At 44.5% G+C, this 13,980-nt stretch overlaps 1 long non-coding RNA gene across 2 annotated transcripts; it reads left to right on the top strand.

Annotated features, from left to right (window-relative positions):
- Positions 1 to 1,224: 1,224 nt before the first annotated feature.
- Positions 1,225 to 6,222, top strand: LOC121030270 (uncharacterized). Of its 2 annotated transcripts, none has more exons than XR_005790148.1 (2): positions 1,225 to 1,540; positions 5,016 to 6,222. It is a non-coding gene; the product is annotated as an uncharacterized LOC121030270 (long non-coding RNA). The 2 variants fall into 2 exon arrangements; XR_005790149.1 differs by lacking the exon at positions 1,225 to 1,540 and adding an exon at positions 3,685 to 4,281.
- The last annotated feature ends 7,758 nt before the right edge of the window (positions 6,223 to 13,980 follow it).

Raw genomic sequence — 13,980 nt, 5'->3', positions numbered from 1 at the left:
GAATTTTTCACGATGGCATCAAATAGTTGCGAACCTGAACGAACTAGGTGCTTCCGGTAAGCAGTGGTGGGTTTTTCAGTGGCGTGACCGGTTTTGCCGTTTTCACTCGTGTCTCTTAAAGTAACTACACATATGCCTTCTCGAGCAAATTCCTTTCTATGAAGTCTTCACAAAGGTGTTTCGAGTTCCCATTTCAGATGCGTCTCCCTTTTGTGACCTTCTCCCCAAGGGCTGCGGTGCACACTCCTGTAGTTGTCTGTCCCAAACCCATTTTGAAACTCGGCTTTCTCAATACAAATGTCAAAACCAGGGGCCTTTCAGAGTAGCTGCTATGAACACGAGCCCTTTCTTCACAGCCGGCCTGACCGTGTCTTCAGTCTCCATCAGAGACCTGCTGCGTGTGGACACGCATAGCAGTTTTCCCAACAGAGACGCATCGAATGCCCTTTTCCGGAAACAACACTTCCAGAAATGTGCTGACCAAGAAGAAACAGCAGGGGTGAGAGAGGTGGCCAAAGCACTCACAACATCTTAACAAGCACTAATTAAATGTCTTTCTTTAAAAATATGGCTTAAGAAAGCCAAATACAATAACTTCTTACAGATGGTTTTAGGAACTAACAAGACCCATAGGAAATGGTGCAGTCATTAAGATTAGTGTCCCCAAAGTCTCCTACAACCATTAGTGACTGGAGGTGCTGTGCACTTCAGGAAGAAATGATGAGAGTCTGTCTGATGTGACGTGCCGGGCCCCCCCCCCCCCGCCCACCACCACCATTTGTCTCCGAAGGGAACTTTGCATCTGTGTTAGTGCATTACACAGTCAATTATTGAAAGAGCTAGTCAATTGAATATAGAAAGAGTATTAGCAGCCTTGAAATCTAGTTTTCTGTCGGGGGCCAAAGTTATCGTGAAAAAGGATCGTCAGTACCAAAAAGGCAGGAACTGTGTGTTATCATATCAATACCTCAAGTTCCAACACATAGTGGGCATGTGGTAAGTGCTCATTCATTTATTGGACAAATATTCCTTTAGTGGTTACCCTGTGCAGGCACGGGCGAAGCTTTGGAAATAAAGTAAACGAGAAGACAGATAAGGCACCTACCTTTTAGAATAGATAGCCTGTGTGAAGATGTTTGTTAAAAGGATGGATGGATGGACGGATGGATAAATGATCTAATAAAAGTATTTCTCAGACGCACTTCTGACTTTCCTTTAGGGATAGGGGCCTTGGGCTGAGCTCATTCAAAGAAATGTAGAGCCAGGTTCCCAAGAGAGATGGCTCAGGACAATCCCCGTGGCAGTGATTGGCTTCAGCATGGGCTTGGAAATAGACGCTTCCATGGCAATCTGAGTTTCAGACGAAGGAGCTACTAGTGTGAAATGAAGTTTAAAGGATCTTAGAACCCGTTCAAGATTACTATTAGCACTAGCGTTCTAAATAGGATCTGAAGACGTGCTTCTGGTAATAAAGGAAAACACAGGCCTAACACTCAGAAAAAAGATTTTCACCTTCAAAATATAACTAAAAGACTAAAAAGTAAGTGTGTGTCCGAATGTATGATTCAGAAAAGACCTCTTGTTTCTAGCTATGTGTGTAATCCCCCTCTGGAAGACGTGTCTTGACAGCCCCCAACTGCTTTTCACTCTGGCAGGCTTCTTGATCTCTTTGCTGTTTTGTTTTTCTTAAAAAATTCGATTCCCGTTTGCCATTATTCAGCTGCTTAATGCTGATGTTCCACAGCTTGTAGATGCAGGCTTCATGATGCAAACTGGAGTCCAGGAGCAAAATGACTGTTTGGAACCAGTAAGACCAGAGGGACAGGAGACCGTCACACCCGCTCCCCAGGGCAGTTGGCTGAGTCCTTTGGGGACGTGGGCCCTGTCACAGAAAGCATCGGGTAAAACTTGTTGGTGGGAAACAGTGAGTCAACCTAGCCTGGCCGTGGGGGAGGTGGGGGAAGGGTCTCAGGGGGAAAACTCCTGCCTAGGTGTTTTCTGTAAAACGACTAGTTAACTGGATGGTTGCTGGTTGCTTTGCAGTATGATGAGAGAGAATTTCCAAGTTATTGGGTTGATGGGCCAGCACCGGACCCCATAGAAACACCTGTGCCGGGGCGCCTGGGTGGCGCAGTCGGTTAAGCGTCCGACTTCAGCCAGGTCACGATCTCGCGGTCCGGGAGTTCGAGCCCCGCGTCAGGCTCTGGGCTGATGGCTCAGAGCCTGGAGCCTGTTTCCGATTCTGTGTCTCCCTCTCTCTCTGCCCCTCCCCCGTTCATGCTCTGTCTCTCTCTGTCCCAAAAATAAATAAAACGTTGAAAAAAAAAATTTTTAAAAAAAAAAGAAAAAAAAAAAAAACACCTGTGCCAAGTCACTCCATTTGTCAACATGACTTACCAACTACCACCACCACCCTCCACAAACAAAGAATCCTTACGGCGACCGGTGGGAGAAAACAAACTCGCTTTGGATGTGGTGTGATTTATTTCATGCATTCACTCAACAAACACTTACTAAGAAACTCTTCAGTGTCATTTGCCAAGTAACTCTACCTGAGCAAGTTGGCAGGAAACAAAGAGCTGCTAAAGAAGCTATTAAGGGAAAACATTAAAATTATAGCATTACAAATCAAATCTTCAGGCTTGGGGACAGAGTTGGGGGAAAAGTTGCTGCGCGTGGCTACCATTCACAAGGTGATTGCTCGCCACAAGACCGCACTGCGCTCCATTCCTTCCTTTCATTTTCTTGTTTAATGGCTACAACAAATCTGTTAAGTAGGACTCCTTATTCTCATCTCATAGATGAAGAAACTGACGGCCAAAGAGATTCAGTAACATCTAGTAAGTGGGAAGATGTGGTTTGCACTTTCAGTCTCTGCAAACCTCCCTCCAAAGCCCACAGGACTCCCCGGCTTCTCTCACATGCTCTACTGCTCACATTTGAGGCCAATTAATATTCAAGTCGAAACTTTAGGTGATTGTCACTAACACATCTCACACATGTGAGAGTTGAGTGAGTGTCTTTTAAATGCATATGTAAATGCAACATTCACAGGTATGGTCCAAAAATGTTAGTAATATTTTATGAGCTCCAAATCTCATTCTTGGTGTTCTCTTTTACATCAGACCTCTCTCAGAGGGGCTATAGATACAACGTTTCAGATCAAAAGTTGTTGATGTTGAGGGCATTTTGCTAAGTGAAATATGCCAGACAAAGAAAGAGGAATGCAGCGCAATCTCACTTACATGTGGAATTTTTAAAAAATCAGATATGGTGGAAACGGGGATCAGATTTGTAGTTGGTGGGAGTGGGGCAGGAGGGTGATTTAGGTAAAGGGGGCCAAATGGTACAAACTTCCAGTTGTAAGATAAATAAGTCCTGGGGACGTAATGTACAACGTGACAGCTATGGTTAGCAATGCTGTATTGTATATTTGAGAGTTGCTAAGAGGTGTGTGTGTGTGTGTGTGTGTGTGTGTGTGTGTGTGAGGTGGGGTGCAGAGACAGAGGGAGAATCTTAAGCAGGTTCCATGCCTAGCGCAGAGCCCAATAAGGAACTTGATCTCATGACTGTGAGAGCATGACTTCCACCAAAATCAAGAATCAGGTGCTTAACTGACTGAACCACCCAGGCTCCTGGAGGGTAGATCTTAAACGTTCTCCTCATATGTAAGAACTACGTGATTGGATGGGGCCCCTATGTGTGGTGATAAATATTAACTAATCTTATTGTGGTAGTCATGTTGCAATCTAGACAAATATCAAATCATTCTGGTGTGCATCTTAAACATACACAATGCCATATGTTAATTCTGCCTCAATAAAAATGAGGAGGGGGAAGGTGCTTTTCTTCTCCCCGACAGCACAGTCTTGCCTATGTTCCTACGGCAGCTGTGATGGTCAAGGAGCCCACTTACGTGATGCCTGACAGGGAATGTCCCTCAGGGGTCTGAGGTGCCGGTAGGGAAGAGGAAAGAGGAGGGGAGGAAAAGCAAAGCTAGCAAAGCAGAGGGAGAAGCAAGGCAGAAGGAGAGAGAAAACCGCTCTCCTGTCTTCCTCTCGCATCCTTGTAGCCAGTTCTGTGGTCACATCACCAACAGCCGGCCATTTGTCACCATCTTCCAGGTGGCCTCCCCCCTCACCCAGGCTGCTTTCAGAAATGAGCAAAAGAGGTGTGTGGGGGCAGAAGACCCAGAAATCTTGGCTTGTCATCTGAAGCTTTTGAACCCAGGCAAACCGTAAGCCTCCCTGGGTCTGTTTCCTCATCTGTAAAAGTCATAAGGTGCACTTCACCAAATATTGAACGTCTAATGAGATTGTGCATTTTCAATAGTTTCATTGAGTTAAAACTGATACATGATAAACTGCATATATTTAAGAGACAGCACATTTAAAAGAGCATTTGTAAACCATAGAATTTTCTTCTCCACCAGGCTTAAAATCTCTCAGTAGTGCCTGAATTTTTGAAGACAGTTTCTGCTTAATCTTTTTGATGTCTGTTTGTTTGTTTGTTTGTTTGAGACAAAGCACAAGCAAGGAAGGGGCAGAGAGAGAGAGAGAGGGAGACAGAGGATCCAAAGTGGACTCCCAGCACCCCTTTATTATTTATTTATTTATTTTTATTTTTTTTAAGTGTTGAGACAGAGAGAGAGAAGAAGGGAAGGAAGGAGGGGGAGGGGCAGAGAGAGGAGGGAAGGAGAGAATCCCAAGCAGGCTCCACACTGTCAGTGCAGAGCCCGACACGAAGCTTGAACTCACAAACAGTGAGATCATGACCTGAGCCGAAATCAAGTCAGATGCCTGACCAACTGAGCCACCCAGGCGCCCCTTCCTTCCTTCCTTCCTTCCTTCCTTCCTTCCTTCCTTCATTCTTTTTTTTTTTTTTTAATCTGCTTAATTTTTAAGAGCTTTCATAACCAGGCTGCACCTTAGCTGGTCAACCTCATTTCTCACCACTTCCTAATGCAGTCACTCTGATACAATAAGACTAACCTTCCTCATTTCACATTCTTTCAGCTGGCTTTTCCCTGGAACACTACCATAAACTCCAAGCTCCCACCACTCATGGGCCAGCACCTTCATAGTCCTGCATTCATTCAGCCCTTGACTGAGCACAGACTGCCTGCCAAGCACTGATCCAGGCCCTGGGGGTGCTTCTGCGAGCCAGCAAGACAAGTCTGCTGTCCTCAAGGACCTCCGAGAGGGCCCTCTGCAGTCTACCTGGTGCTCTCTTGCCGGAATCGTCCCTCCCTGGACAAGTCCTCCCAGCTTCCAGTTCCCTCTCCTCTATGAAGCCTTTCTGAATTCCTATTAACTCATGATCTTGTCCCTCTTTTTTCCCTACGGCACCTGAAGGCTGCTTCATACAATTCGATGTGTGTCATTTTATTTCATAAAATTCCCACAGATTGAAAGCACCGTGCAGGAATCTATTTTTCCACATCCTCACAACCCCGAGGAGACGCACGAAATGCCTATTGATTTCAGAAGAGTACACCAGAAAGGCGGGGCATGTGGGAGAAACTTTCTGAGGGAGAACCCCCTATGACCACTCTGTGTCACATGCACGATGGGCTGGTTGGCTCCTTGGGAAGGGCAGCACCAGCGAGGACAGACTGATTCATGGCTTGTCCAAAGCCAACCACAGGGGAAGCCACGCTCAAGGACATGTTCCTGCCGCCAGCGAAAGACGAGTGTCTCCTAGCAACCAGATTCCAGTGGCTTCCTGGCCTCCAGAGTTTGCCCCTGCTCACTGCTTTGTTGCCTCTGGGTTTGCATTTTGGCGTTTGCTGACCATGGCATTCATTCTTGATTCCAAAACTTGAGGAAGAATGTCTGATCCCCAAGCTAGCTGACTGGACTAGCTCTGAGAACCATTTCATTCATGACATCCTTTCGGTAATGCTAGAACTTTCAAGGAACAGAATGTTTGCTCTTAGCTTAAAAAGGGTGAATACATTTTCCCCCAAGATTGTTATTTATATCAGAGCAGCTGGTTTGAAAGATACATAAAAAGGGAAGAGCATACATTCTTTCCATCAAATAATCAAAAAGTACTCAGACATTTTCAAAAAAGATACACTGTCATTCAAAACCTGTTTCAGCAATAAACTTTAACTTGGCAAATTCACAGATGCAGAAGGAAAGGCAAGTCGAATTTGAAGAAAATGACTCAAGGTCCTTAAAAGTTTGGATGGCTAATAAAATTATGTCTGCTGCAATATATGGCCTCAGCATCAATTCTTTCAGGGTTCTTTCTAGAGATTTCCAGCCTCAGCTCTGCTGTAGGTAGTGCTGCGTTTTTAAACTAGCGGGATGAAATTTAGCAGCTAACGTTGCCTTTTTTGTTTTCTCTTGTTCTAATCAAATATTCATCAAGACACAGTCAGTTACTCATCCATTTTTTTTTTTTAATGTAGTTCAGACTTCATGGTGAGGAGCTCAAAACCAACTCTAAATATAGCCTTAATTCCCCAAGCCCCATAAATGCGCGTGAAAATTCGGATGACTTTTCTCTTTCAAAAATAACAACTCGGAGACTGAAAGGTGAATGAAGTGCCTGCGTCATGTTCTCAGAGGACTGGTACCCCCTGATACCCGAGCCAACCCCGAACCACCGCTGCCTGAAATTGCCTTTGATTCGCGAGGAGCAACCCCAGACTTGCAGAGCCCCTGCTTGTCCATTCGCACAGTGAGCTTGGTCTCTGTCGAGTTATGAGTCCTTTGGAGGTATCTCTCCGTTTCCTCTCCCTTTCCCTCCCCTTCCCCCAGGAAGAACAGTCACAAAGTCTCAAGTTGAAGATTCATTCTAACTATTTCAGTGGTGGGGAAGGAGTCTCACTAAACCTAAAATCGAGACTTTGAGGGATGGGTTTGTACTAAAGCAGTGTTGAATATTCCCTAGAACAACTTAACGAGCTCTTTGATACGCTCTTCTGGGGCTCTGTGCACGTTCGTTTTAAGGGTGCAGAATTCATCACGTGGTTAAAGCCATGCACCCCTGCGTTACCCACGGCTTGCTCGTTGAGAGACCTTATTTGTGAATCGAGGCTTTTCTTAATGTCTCAGGTTGTTCTTCTTTCCCTGAAATGGTTAGGACACCCACCAACTATCTTTGGAGAGTGGGTATCCTCAAAGTCCCCCGGTGAAAAGGAAAACCTGTGCTGTCCCGCACTTGTCTAAGGTCTGGTTCCTCACTCTCTTTTCCATGCAACTCCATTCACGTGTTGCGTGAGGACTAAGTCAGCTAAGTTCAGCATCGTCATGGCTTTTCAAAGGGGGAAAAGTAATCCTGACTTCTCTGCAGGCCCTTTTTAAGCACCAGTTGGGGATAGCCCCTGGGAGGCAGCGCTGTATCTCACTCCCTTGAGCCCAGCATTCAGATCACTGCACAAGACACAGATGATTCCAGAACAGTGGGCCTAGGTTTCAGCCTTAATCATTTTCCATTTTCACCAGGGCTTATACAATCGTAAATGACCAGATTGCTTAGGGGTTCTATAAAGCCAAGCAGACTGGGAGGCAGTGTAGAATAGTGGTCAACTGACTGCATAGCTTTTACATTCCCATGGCCCTGGGTTAAACTTCCACGTCTGTCATTTCCTAGCTGTGTGACCTTGGGAAAGTCCCTTGACTTCTCTGAGCTTCATCTGCCTTACCTGTAAAACACACATTGATAACTCCCTGTATGAAGGTCAGCGTGAGGAGGAAGTAATATGACATATCGAAGAATTCAGCATAGTGCCTGCAATTGTTGCTTATTAAATCATAGATTATACCGGAGAATGCTTTGATATGTATTGGTACATTGACTTATCGGTTTTCTGTTACTTCGATACAAGCCACTGTGCTTAGTATAAGGACTTCCTCCCCACCCCTCACCCCGACCCTGCAATTTGAACTCTCTGTTTCCCTAAAAACTATAAGCTAATTGTTAATTGAGAAACAATATAGAATTCCACAGGAAAAGTAAAAGAGCTTTGGGCACAACTTTTCCTGGGGCTCTATTCTCAGTAGCGTCAGGTCGAGACCTGAGGCTGATAACATGTGTCCCCATGGGTCACACCTGAACAACCAGTGCAGTCAATGAAATAACATTCAACACTCATCCAACAAGCATTTATTGACATCGACTATGTGCCAGGTGATGGATATGTCAATCTCCCTGGGGTTTGTTTTAAGCAGCGCTCAAGGTCTGTTTTAAACATTTTCATATAAATTAACTCTTTTATAAATTGTTGTAATGTTCATTTATTTGACAGAGAGAGAGAGAGAGAGACGGAGACAGAGACAGAGTGTGAGCAGGGGAGGGGCAGAGAGAGAGGGAGAAACAGGCTCCAGGCTCTGAGCTGTCAGAGCCAGAGCCCGATGTGGGGCTTAAACCCACAAGCTGTGAGATCATGACCTGAGCTGAAGTCAGACGCTTAACCGACTGAGCCACCCAGGCGACCCTAAATGAGCTCTTTTCACCCTTCAACCAAAGGTGGGAGGTACTAGCATTGGTCCCATTTTACAGATGAAGAAACTGAGCACAGAGAGGTAACGTGTCCAAGGCCACACAAGTATTATGCAGAACTGGATCAAGACCCAGCAAAGTAGTTGTAGGGTCTTTCCTCATCATCCCCATGTCTTACTGCTAACTGCATTTGTTCATCTGAGCGGCCAATGTCATACCTCCAGCTTGGTTTCTTTACTCCCCTTTTCGAAGCTGGATTCCCTAGATGATAGGATTGGGGCTTCACTCTTTCCTCTCTGCTCTGAATACCTCAGAAGGGGCTGTAAAATCCCCCTGGACGCTGGTTAGGCCCTCCATTGATCAAGCCGTGTGTCATCGGTTACTGTGTTCAAGACAATCTCTTGCTCTTTCGAATAAGAATTATAAACGTACTTTGATGCATTAAAAATATCTACCTTAGGGGAGGTTTGCTTCATAATCTAATAAAACAGATTTCTAACTTGCAGGTTATTACAGCCTTTGAAGTATTATTTAAATTGTCCTAGACACAAATTACTTATAAAATTGAACTGTCACTTTATAGCAGAATTAAAATTAATATGCTCCTCTTGATTCCCGTACTTGGGTATAAATTCCCTTATGTAAAATGCTCTGAAATTTGGAAAGCTCAAAATCTGCACCCATTTCTCTGTCCACTCTTGTGTCTCTTGGTAAAAGGGAAAGAATACAAACTGTCAGTAACAACCAGAGTGAAGGAAGAATGTTTATTCAGAGCCAAATGTCACTTTCTTTCAGCTATGTTAAAAAACATCACTTGAAAAAGAGGGAAAAAAAAACCCCTCTCATATTTGCAAATGGAAAACACTATAAAAAAGAGAAAAATGGCTGCCCCAATAATCCCAAGACGTAAATTTTTCTTAAGGGGTGGGTGCTATCCTTCATATGCTCTTTTCAGAACCTAGACCGTCCTGCACACACAGTAGACTATTAGACCAGGCACTAAGTTTCATCCCTGGTTAGCAAATGACATACAAAGAACAAAATTGCTCCCTTGAAGTTGAAATCAAAGAGCCCTGGTGAGCAGCCGTATGTCCATCAGGACGGGAGAGCACACACATGTGGGTGATGGAGGCAATCCAGAGAGGGGCAAGCCTCCCAGGGGTTGTTTTAAACAATGACAGACTGCAAAATCTGAAAGTGATGTGTTGGAACATGAAACACACACGCACGCATGCACACACACACACACACACACACACACACACTTGTAAAAAAGATCACCAAAGTCCCTCAGAGCCAAAGTTTAAAAGAACACGTGCTCTGGACATAGTAACAGTAATTTCAAAATCACTCCATTTATGACTCTATTCCTCATCTCTTTGATCACGTTGGCACACTATTCAGGAAATAACAGAAAAAGAAATATGAAGCTGGAGACAGAAAATTTGATTATAAAACAAAGCCACCCACCTTGCTTTCGGGGTCAGGAAGTACAATGGCCTTCTTTTGCAGCAAGAATGAACTTAACACCAGTGTGTTAAATAATCATGTATATATTTAAAGGAAAAGGAAATGGTTCTTTAAAAAAAAAAAAAACTGCAACATCTCAGTCCTCTTAGCAAGTCTTACCAAAAAAATAAAAATAAAATAAAAGCAGCATACTGTGGTTCTTTGGCACAAGGCAGAGAGCGGCGTCTTCAAGTCACTATTTCCCTGTTTTGCAAAACCGAACAAAAAGCAATGGCAGAAGACGCGGGGAAGGACCTTCAAACATCTCTTGCCCTCCTGGGTCCCTCCCAGTGCCTCCTCTCCGTAAGGGCTGTAGCAGCCGCAAAGATCAACACCAATGTCACCATCGGCTGCTTAAATGCCACAAAAGTACACTTAGAAATGAGAGGAAAGTGACTGACACGGATTTGCTGAGCCAGCCCCACTGCCACTAGAACAGCCTTAAATGCCCACACAAGGAGAATAAAAAGAAAAGCACATTTTGCAATAGAATAAATTCTTTTTTTTTTTTTTTTTTATTGAGACCGCGGAAAGTCACATGACCCTGCATGTAGCCTTTTAGGAAAGCAACCAAAATGGTAAAGAAAGGCGTGGGGGCTGCCTCCTTCCTCCCGCCGCCTCTCAGCCGGTCCCGCCGCGTGTCCGCATTCTTCTGGGCGCATCTGTGGAGCTATTAAGTGGGATAATCCCTCTGGCCTTTGATACATTTCTGGACATGATTATTTCATTACTCGCAGTATATCAGTAGGATCATAATAAAAAGGACTTCTGACAACCTGCCAAGAGTTTTGTGGCCTTGTAAACACAAAAGTGCTCTAATAAAATTTTATTAAGTGTTAAAAAGTCATAAAAAGTGAAATAACATAAACTACAAAATTTACTGTCCTCAGCAAATGCTGAAAATATCGTCCACAGTAAAATTAAATTAGCATGTAATAGACAGAGAAGCAGTGTGGAGTGGATTTAAAAGAGGATCCAGGGAAAATGACACTGTAACCCAATCTGGGTCACGGGGATTTAATTCGGATTCTTCTCCCTAAATGTGAATAAATGTGCTGATTACAGACAAGAGCTCCGGGGTTATTGGAGTCTCACACATTGTCAATACTTTGGGAGAAATAATATATTGCAGATTGTAATGAGCGGGGGAGCCCGAGCGAGCGCGGCGCGGAGCGGGCTAGGGGCAGGGCGTCCACTAGGGCGCGCTGCGAGACCGGGAATCCCCGCCCGGCGCCCGCGGGGCCGCGCCGCCCCAGCCGCGCGCGCACGCCTCGGCCCTCGCCCCCTCCCCCGAAATCATATTTAGAGGGTTTTTTTCTTTCTTTCTTCATACCCCCCTCCTGTGACATTTTCTCCAAATCGGATAGTGAAGTGTAAGTCGAGCTTCGCCGCAGGCAACCCTGGGTCTCCGCCTTCAGACTCAGGGTCCCTGAGTGGGGTGCGCTGCCCCGGCGCTGCTAACCCAGGGGACCGGGTGGGATCCCCCCCCCCACACACACACACCCACCCAGCCGAGCGCCGTGGGCCCGGCCGTTCCACCAAGTGAGGCCGAGAAGCCCACGTGTGAGGCCCACGCCCGTCTCGGGCCGGGGCACTGGTGCGCTCCGAGCACGACGGGTGGCCGGCCTCGCGGCGGGTTCAAGTGCACGCCCGCAGCGGCTCGGCGAGCGAGTTCTCTCCTGTTCGGCCCCCTCTCCGGAGTTCAGTGTGCCCCGCTGCTCTTGGGACGCCCTCTCCCAGCCCTCCCAGTCGCGATGAGCCGCCGGCCTGGGGCGCGAACCCGGGCGCGGTCCTCCCCGGGCCCCAGCCCACGGCGCGGGCTCCTCAAGAGCAACGTGAAGGCTCCGCCTGGAAAAGAAGTCCGACTTCCTCTCCGCGCTGCTCTGGTGCGCTCTGGAATCGGCAGGAAATGGCTCGAACACCCGTCCCGCGCCTTTGCAGTCAGCCCTCGCTTTGCTGAAGGGAAGCAGCTCCCACCAAAGTCTTACCGCCCCCTCCCCCACGAAAGACCCGCGCAGGTTTGTAAAGAAGGGTGCGAGATCTGAAAAGTATTTGTCTTCTAGGGAGAAAGATGTTGGTGACGGAGCCCAATGAAAGATGGGGTTGCTTTTTAGGTAGAGATGATCAGTGGGCCACATCTTGTTTTGCAGCTCCAAAATGATGCAAACGCTGCCAGCTGCGGAGTCAATATTAGGAGCGTATTGATGAGAAGTTAGTGAAATAGGAAATGAATGGGAGTGACATTTCGTGGCATCGCTTTTCCTCCCGGATGTTCAAGGTTTTAAGCTGCACTTAACAATTAGCTACATTCTGCCAGAAAGTAAATATTAAGTAAACTGGTTGCCGAAGCTCAGAAGAGGTAAGTGCAGCTTCCCATATAAGACCTTCCAGTTTCCTGTTGAGGCTTGCACAGGTTACTGGGATGAGGATACCTGGTATTTGTGATTTGACAGATGGCAAGAACGTTTGATTTTGATGTGGCAAGGTAATGTTTAGAGCAAACGGAGCACCCAAGGATCTTTTTGATAAAGTAGTGTTCACTTCTAGCCCGAAAGAAATGTAACTCATTTATAGTGGTAGTTATAGCCCCATGTTTTAGATTTGTGTGTGTGTGTGTTATAACACACATGAAAAAAAAAAGCGGTCTTTTAATAATTTTTTAAAACACTGTCTGTTGTCATTTGCGAAGTATTGAATTCAAAATAGCCTGGATGGGATCATTGGAGTTAAAAAAGCAAACAAGTCCATTTAACTACAGTTTGACATTTGCTAGCCAAGGCTTTGAGAGCTACTAAAAACAGAATTAAAAGAGGAATTGAGCCATTCCCTGCAAACAGCAATTGTAATGTGGTCAGTCAGTGTTGCCTTTGAAAACGAAGGCCAAGTATGTTTATGGAAGTACGGAAACAAATATTTTGTTGCATAAGATTTTCTCAGTTCAGACTAAAAGTTTTGTATTTAAAATTTTATGATACACATTTTTTCGTTCATTTATGAAGTCCAAAAGGAAACTTTCTGTGTTCACATTTCAGATTGAAGTTCATCTGTCCTTCAGAAAAAGTATTTTCATAACTACTAAAAACACCATCATGACTAGTATTTTTAATTCTCTTCAGATAGATATATGACTGGTGTAAGTAATTTTTTTTTTTTTAAACAAGATTCGTACAGCCCTCCTCAAGGAGTTTAGGGGAGTGAACAAGGTTTCCAAACCTGTAAGTGCATCTGTGTAAAATGGTAAAATCAAAGATTTTTGTAAGGAAACTTGGGAATTAACACATTTTAAATGAATATAAAAACATTTTTGAGAGGGGTTCTTCCCCACTATTTCTGTCTTCCAGAAAAAAAAAAAAATCAGAAGCTGTTTTCCATTCTATAGATCTACTATAATCAGGTATAAGAAAAATTATTACATAACAACAGGTCTATCAAGATGGTGGATACTTTGAATGTATTATGAAGGAAAAAGAGCATCTTGGCCTTTGGTATGTTGGAGGTACTTGAAAAGGCAAGAAGTTTGTAGAAATATTTTACTACTGAAATCGACAAGACCATTAAAATGTGCAAGTAATTATATTCTAAGTGGCTGAGAAGTATTTTTTCCAACTGCTTTTTAAACTTGAAAAATTTTGTGTGTACTTTAATTAGTACCTTTGTTAAATGTTCCAAATATTTTGTCATATGGGCTGTATGATGAAACTATTATTGGACTTTGTGGTTTTCCTTTGTACATGAACAGTTAAGAAATGTTTTATTTAAATCTTCTCTTATATGTACCATGGGATAAATTTGAACATGTACCCTGGTGGGGTAAAGATCAACCCAAGTTCATTTTTCTCTCCAAAACCTGACATTGATCCTGATCTCACAGTTTTTATGTACACAATCTGCTTTTGAAATCAATTTGGACATCCCAGTTTGTAGGGAAATTTTAAGACAGTGCAAGTTTTCCATGGAAGAATATATATTAAGGCAGGAACTAGCTAATAACCAAAATTAAATCAGGAGGTGTGCTTG

This window comes from Herpailurus yagouaroundi, unplaced genomic scaffold, assembly GCF_014898765.1.
Source record: "Herpailurus yagouaroundi ecotype Mexico unplaced genomic scaffold, PumYag 140, whole genome shotgun sequence".
Lineage (NCBI taxonomy): Eukaryota > Metazoa > Chordata > Mammalia > Carnivora > Felidae > Herpailurus > Herpailurus yagouaroundi.
This window is presented reverse-complemented; position numbering and strand designations above follow the sequence as displayed.